This window comes from Sinocyclocheilus rhinocerous, unplaced genomic scaffold (assembly GCF_001515625.1).
Source record: "Sinocyclocheilus rhinocerous isolate Xijiao unplaced genomic scaffold, SAMN03320098_v1.1 scaffold847, whole genome shotgun sequence".
NCBI classification, from domain to species: domain Eukaryota; kingdom Metazoa; phylum Chordata; class Actinopteri; order Cypriniformes; family Cyprinidae; genus Sinocyclocheilus; species Sinocyclocheilus rhinocerous.
Genome location: NW_015662598.1, coordinates 344,530 through 352,380, shown reverse-complemented (window position 1 = coordinate 352,380; position 7,851 = coordinate 344,530). Strand labels below are relative to the sequence as shown.

Genomic DNA, 7,851 nt, shown 5'->3' with positions numbered 1-7,851 from the left:
AAGGTAAACAATTGAGAAAGAAAATGGATGTGTAACAGTATATTGGTTCACAGCAGTTTAATGTTCCTGTTGCTTTTTCTGTCATGAATGTTAATCAAACAACAAAACACAAAGAAAAATCACTTTTGTAGCTTTAACACAGGTTTGTTAGATTTAATTTATTGTGAAAACTATGCAGTGTTATTTTACATTTGATTATTCCATTTTCTGTACCTGGATACTGTTAGACTTACCTGAAAAATATAAAGCACTGCTTATTTCATTTGTATCTTTGTTCTGTTATTTATCTATGCTTGTAATTTGTTTATTTCCTATGCTGATTTACTCGCCTACAAAAATCACCCCAATCATTTTTTTTTTTTCCCAAATAGAGCTATTGAAGTCATCTGATATTTTTTATATCGCAGAGAAAAAAAATATCGCAATGTGAGTTTTTTCCAATATCGTGCAGCCCTAATATTAAATTGTAATGTTGTTCTGTTTTTTATGTAAATAAATGTAAATGTAAGTTTGACATAATTTATATTTTTTCCACATGATAATAATGAGAATGTTAATCATCTTAATCATCATGAAAATCACATAATATTTTCTTTTTGCCAATATATCAATCATTGACATTAAGAAATATAACTTGGGTGAAAGTTTGGGTAAAAAATGACCTGGGCTGCTTTTCCCAAAAGCATAGTAAGCCTAAATTGATCGTAGCTCTATTGGTTTCAATGGGTCTACGATGTACTTAAGCTTACGATGCTTTTGGGAAATGCAGCCCTGGACATTTCTTGATCGACATTTTGAGATTTAACTTTTATGTTAATTATGCAGTAATGTAGTAGAGTAAATGTTATTTGATAATCAAAAATTGAAACAGAATTATGCTTTTCTTACTCCAGCAAACTCCTGTTTACATTTCCTGGATGGGCATCTGCTGTTACTGTTCTTCAACAGGTTGGTCTTATTACTTTCTTGATTTATTCTGCTTTATTCTTAACCCTGTATACATAAAAAAATGCACATATTCATAATTGTCTTATTCAAAGAGTAATAACAGATATTCAGCAAATGAAAGCTCTTGAGTATTTATAAAATTTGCACAGAACTATCAAAGATGTTAAAATTCTCTGCTACATGTTGCATCCCATTTACAGGGATGTCCTGGGCTGCGTTTCCCGAAACCTTCTTAACGCTACGTCGTTCGTAAGTTATACCTTAAGTTGTACCTTTACGTTAATACGTGTTTCCCGAAACGTTCTTAGTTAAGTATACCTTCCGTAAGTCATTCGTTCGTACGGTTAGTCTGGACCACTCTTAGCTATACCTTATCGCTGTTCAAAACGGTGCGTTCACTCAGTCACAAACATCCTGCTCCGTCACGCCACCAATTGCATAGCCTGCCTTTCACCAGGCACGAAGTGATGGAGGCACATCAAGGCTTCCATGCCATTGTGTGTGTCCCGTGAGTAATTTGCCTTGTGGACAGGACACTTATCCCCATCGCCAACCCATCAGCGCTCGACCAGCCCTTCATAATATATATGAACATGAGAATATAAATTACCCTTTCAAAATCAAGCGAAGCCAAACAGCCAGTTAGTTAATGTAGCTGGTTAAGGCAGAATACTTTTGGCCCTGAGGTTGCAGGTATATATATATATATGATATCCAAGGTTGCATTTAGTTTGAAATTTGGATTATTTTATAAATGCAGTGAACCCCGATAAATATTTCTAAAGTGCTTCTTTATAATGAACATCGCTTTCTCAATACTTTACCCGCTCTATAACGCAGTGAAAGAGCTCCTGTAGTAAACAATCGATTCTCGAGCCATCGATATCAACCTATTCAGCACCACCGCCATGGACAGCACCTGCTAACGTTGCACGTAAGAAGGTTTACCTTAAGCAACATCCTAAGGTATAGTTCGGGGAACACACCTAGGAAAGGTATACCCCTAGTTAAGGTGTATCTTTAGAGTCTTCGTAGCGCGCTAAGAGACACCGTTATCGGGAAACGCAGCCCAGATCTGTTTTCCAGCATTGCTTCTGAAAATATTAAGACTAAAACCAACTAGTCAGTTGGTGGATAACCCATAAACCATCACTACTTTAATAGATCATTGGTAACGTCTCGGTTACGTATGGTAACCCTCGTTCCCTGAATGCCAATGTGCATTGGCTCGTTTCGTTTACACTCGAAGTAGATTGGTCTCTCTAAGCGAGATCCCAATGCGTCGGTCATCCGACGTGACGTCGAGAGTGACCGACTGAAAGGGAACTAGTGTGCAATGTGTTCTGTCAAAATTATTCTCTTTAGACTCCAGCTGTAGATGTTATGGGTGTGGGTTTAGCATCTGGGCAGATCATCATTCATAATATCAGATTTGATGAAACGCTGATGAAGTTCCAACAGGACTGGGGTCCGGTCACGGCTTTATCCTTCAGGACAGGTAATGTTGTTACCCATGCTTCACAAAGTGTGTAATATTTTTTTTTATATATTTTTACATTTTATTGCACTTACTTTGTCCTTGTCCTTGGACAGACGGACATCCAATAATGGCATCTGGCAGTCCTATCGGACACGTAGGATTGTGGGATTTAGAGGAGAAGAAACTAGTCAGTCAGATGCGGGATGCTCATACAACAGTCATCGCTGGCCTCACATTTCTTCAAAATGAACCCCTCCTGATCACTAACGGAGCAGACAATGCCATACGGGTTTGTATTGTTTGCTGAGACTTGAATTTCATGATGTGAATTATTCAGATGTAATTAGGGTTGGGCGATATGGCCACATATATTATCACAATATTTTTTCCATATCATAAGAGATTGATATTTATCACTATATGTATTTACAATTAATGGGAAAGGAAATGCTTTCCACATGTTTGTTAGACCCTGAAAATGAATGTAAACATAATTAGTTTCTTCACAGTTAATCTCCACACAGTAAGATGCCTTTTAATTTAGTTTTATGATTCAGTACACATTTATCATAAAAAAGGGTGTCTAATAAAATGAATTAATACAACTTTAACAGCAATTTAATCAGTCTTTTCAAATAAAAAAAAAGAAAACAGTTAATTTACAACAAAATTATTTTATATGCATTTTTATTTTTTGCCAAATAAGATGCTGCACAACAGAACTGTATAAATAAATTTAAAAAAAATAACTTTGTTGTAAGATATTCCTTGAAAATATTATTATTATTGCTTTTAGAATTAAATGTTATTATACAAATTGATATTTATCACTATATGTATTTACAATTAATGGGAAAGGAAATGCTTTCCACATGTTTGTTAGACCCTGAAAATGAATGTAAACATAATTAGTTTCTTCACAGTTAATCTCCACACAGTAAGATGCCTTTTAATTTAGTTTTATGATTCAGTACACATTTATCATAAAAAAGGGTGTCTAATAAAATGAATTAATACAACTTTAACAGCAATTTAAACAGTCTTTTCAAATAAAAAAAAAGAAAACAGTTAATTTACAACAAAATTATTTTATATGCATTTTTATTTTTTGCCAAATAAGATGCTGCACAACAGAACTGTATAAATAAATTTTAAAAAAATAACTTTGTTGTAAGATATTCCTTGAAAATATTATTATTATTGCTTTTAGAATGAAATGTTATTATACAATAGATTCTAAAATATATGGATATTTCTGCCATAATTTCTTCAAGTTAAACTGAACATTTATTTTGACGGATTGTCAGAGACATGCAGAACATGCAGACTTATTAGCGTCATGCATTAACTGACTGTTGTCACGTTTATTTCTGCTGTGTGATGGGCTGTTAGATTAATCCATACAGAGTAAAAGTATCCAGTGCTTCTCATCATCTACATAAATTTGATCATAATCTCGATATGATATCACTTATCTCCCAGCCCTAAATTGAATTCCAATGTGTATTATGGCAGTAAACAATGGCTATTGTGATTTAGGTGTGGATTTTTGTTGTAGCCGGAGGGGACGGACGTCTGCTAAGACACCGAACTGGTCACAGTGCCCCACCAACAAAAATTCAGCACAATGACCAGAGCGGCATAAACATTCTTAGCGCAGGTACTGTCATATAAGTCAATTATGAAGACTGAAGACAAGGGAAATCATTGTAGATAAATATATTCAAGCGTAATCATCTTAATTTTTCTTATAATAGGTCAAGATGGTACTTTGCAGTCATTTTCAACTGTTCATGAAAGATTCAACAAGAGTTTGGGCCACGGTAATAACTATAACTACTATAACTTCTTGTTAGTGCATGTAAAGCTGATGTATGTAATGCCTTAATAATTAGCAGCACTAAACATGATTGTTTCAAAAGGAATAAAATTTTTACATTGTCTGAAATGGATTTTAACCCTGTAATGCCTAACATATGATGTAATTGTCAGAATTTGGTCAGATTTTTTTTTTCCTAAATCTGCATATGTTCCCTCTCGAGCTGTCTTGAGACACCGCGGTGCTACCGCTATGGGGTTATACCTTCCCTTCTAACCTTTCCTGAAGTCTTATTGGCTCATGCCAGTCCAGTTGACTGGCCAATTGACGCGAAGCATGCATCATATGCAAATACTGAAGGGCTCGTGAGGCAGTATAAAAGGCGATGCTCGCGCCAATTGCGTCAGAATCTTATTCTTTACCTGCTGAATTCATCATGGCAACATTCTGCAAGATCTGCGCGGAACCAATAGAGCCGCCGGATCAACACGACCACTGCGGGCATTACACAGATCTGCCAGCCCGCGTGCCATGTGGCTCGTGGCCTATTCGGGGTGAGGCCCACTGCCGCCAGCGTGTTGCTGGTGGGCCCTCCCCCTCCCGGTGACGGGAGCGTCGTCATGCCGCTCCGCCAAACCCAACAGTCGCCCCGTTCCCCGGTCTCCTTCCCCAGGGTCTGCTTCCATCCTCCTTCCAACATCGCAGAGTTTGTGTCCTTTGGCCAGGAGGAGGGGGATGACTCAATGTCCATCTCGGCCTCAGAGAGAGGACAGGACAGGATCGGATTCCGATCAGCCGGACAGCATGGGGCCCCCAGACCTCCAGGAGGAGCTCATGAGGGTTCTGTCGAAAACTGTCCAGGAGTTGGAGCTTACCTTGAGTCCTCCAGAGGAGCCTGCCAGGAGTAAGCTCGACTCCTGGTATTTCAGGTCCACCTGGAAAGCTGACTGGCGTCGGTCCCCTTCTTCCCCGACGTACACGAGCAGCTTGTGAAAATGTGGTCTGCGCCCCAATCAGCATGTGTCCACTCTGTCACACAGGCCATCTTTTCCCACGTGGATGGGGCTGGAGGCCCACGGGTACGTGCACTCTCCCCCTCATCGAGGAGACCATTGCTGCGCACAATAAAGCATATGCGTCTGATGGCGAGGTGGCTTCCGCGCTGCACGCCATGGTGGTGCTGCAGGTTTTCCAGGTGAAGCTCCTGCAGGCGGCGGAGGGCAGAGCCCTCACTGCGGATGCCATTAAAGATCTGCACACAGGGACGAATTTCTGGAAACAGCCAAGCGAACAAAACTACATAAAAGTTATAATAGATCAATGAATGTGCACAGTTTTTATTTTATTTAAAAAAAATTTTTTACATTATTCCCAATTATTTAGTATATTCACGATTTTTAATATTTGTACAGGCTTTACATTTTTATTTCAGTGTAGTAATTAGCAATTTATTTAATTTTATCTTTGAAACAGATTTGTTACGTCTTATGTGACAGCATTAATTAAAGTGTCTTAAGGGAGATCTTCTTTATGCACCAAGAGCTTGTAACACTCCAAAGAGAAAGGAAAATTTGAAATCGCATCATATGACCCCTTTAATATCTGTATAGCATGTGTGTAAGACTCCAATACAATTATAAAGTAATTGTTTTATGATGAATAAATCTTTCAATAAGTAAACCTGGCTGTGTCTATTAGCCTACAGACAACACAACATTATTATATTATTTTCAAATAGATTTTTTAATTATTATTATTTTAAATTATTGTCCCTGAATCAGTAGGGTACTCTTGTAATAAAGTAGCAGTGGTTGGCACCAGTGTTGGGCAAGTTACTCCGAAATGTAATTAAATTACTGATTACTCCTTTTAAAAGTAATCACGTTACTGTTCTGATTACTTTATTTCGAAAGTAATTAGTTACATTACTAGTTACGTTACTTTTTTCTGTGACTACATCCATGAAATTTACAATCCCAGAATAAACGCTCCCGATAAATATTTGTTATTAAAGCATCAACATTCACAAAACACTGTTATTTTTAACTAAAGCAAGCATAGGCTGCTGCGTACATGGTTTGGCATGGCAGAATGCCATCAAATAGCGCCGCTTTTATAATCTCTAAAAAGATGACATTAGTTCATCACAATCTCACAAAGCTCTGTTATAACACAATGAATCGTTCATAATGTCTACAATCCGTGTGTTATAATGAAGAGGATTCGTGAGCATGCACATTTCAGAACTGCACTGCTGACTGGCCATTGCGTTCCAAAAATCAACATTGCTCAACGCAGCAAACAAGTGTTATAGCCTAAATAGAAACTCTGCTTACACTTGCGCCTGTTAATCGTTTTTTATTTAATAATAGTTCTTGTTGCTTTTGTGCAATAGATGAATAACAATTTATTTGTTTCAGATATTTTATGTTTACATATTTCTATTTTGCGGGAGTCCCGTGAATAATTTTATTCTCCCGCATATGCAGAGGCGGACAAAGTACTCAACTCCATTACTTGAGTGAAAGTACAGACACTGCTGGTCAAATATTACTCCATTACAAGTAAGTGTAACATTGGTTTTGCTTTGTTTCACAGAACTAATCGTTGCCTGGGTTGCGTACGTATATGTGGGGCGGAGCTATCAAAATAGGGGCAAGACCCTTTTGGGGTAGAGGCGTGTTTGTTTTGGTGATTTCAAATATCAACATTGGCTACCAGAAATCACTCACTCTGCCTTTAACTCGACAGTGCGTGTGCTACATCCTTTTTACAATTTCTAGATTATAAAACACTGCATTCTGTCAGCAATGTAAGGCGGCAGTAACATATAGATACCTCGGCTTGTAACTGTACTCTAATTACTATTTTGAAAATTATAATGCGTTAAATTACTCCGTTACTAAGATAGTAATCAAATTACAGTAACGCGTTACTAAGTAATGCGTTACTGCCCAACACTGGTTGGGACAGATTTTAAGTATCAATTCTGCTTAAAAAGATGCGATCTAATCCTGTTTACATGAACCTCCCGAGCAGGTTTAAGTTTAGGGACCTGTTGCTATGACAGCAACTCCAGGATGAGCTTTGAAGAACAAACAATCCAAGATCATGCCAATAGTCAACAATCAAATCCAGCTGAGTTAGCGATGTACGAAGAACCGGCCCCAGGTTTCCATAATTTAATCTACCTAGTCAATTATTTGCTAAAGTATATACACGTAATTCTGCCCCCAAACTCACGCCATCGGTTGGTCAGTGCTGCTATATCTGTCACCCAAACAAACAGCACTCTTCACTGAGACAGTCTACAAATAGTTACTTTTCACATTAATAGAGAGTATATTAATAGTGTAACATTGCACACTTCACTTTTAATTATGAGCATTTTCACATTATGGAGATTAATGTCATTTCGTTTTGCCCCGTGTAATGTTTGCATTGTGTAAGACTTCAATGGTCATTTTTACCAACAGGCACTCTCAACAAAACAAGAGCTAAAAAGAAAGGTGTGACACATGACACGGCAAAACTTCCAGCCATCACAACTTTTGCCTCAGGTGTGATTTTTTTATTTTTTTATTTTATTTAATACTGTGTATAT

At 37.6% G+C, this 7,851-nt stretch overlaps 1 pseudogene; it reads left to right on the top strand.

Moving 5' to 3' along the window:
* The window catches only part of LOC107728201 (WD repeat-containing protein 36-like), a 30,721-nt pseudogene that overhangs the window by 11,605 nt on the left and 11,265 nt on the right, over positions 1-7,851 (top strand).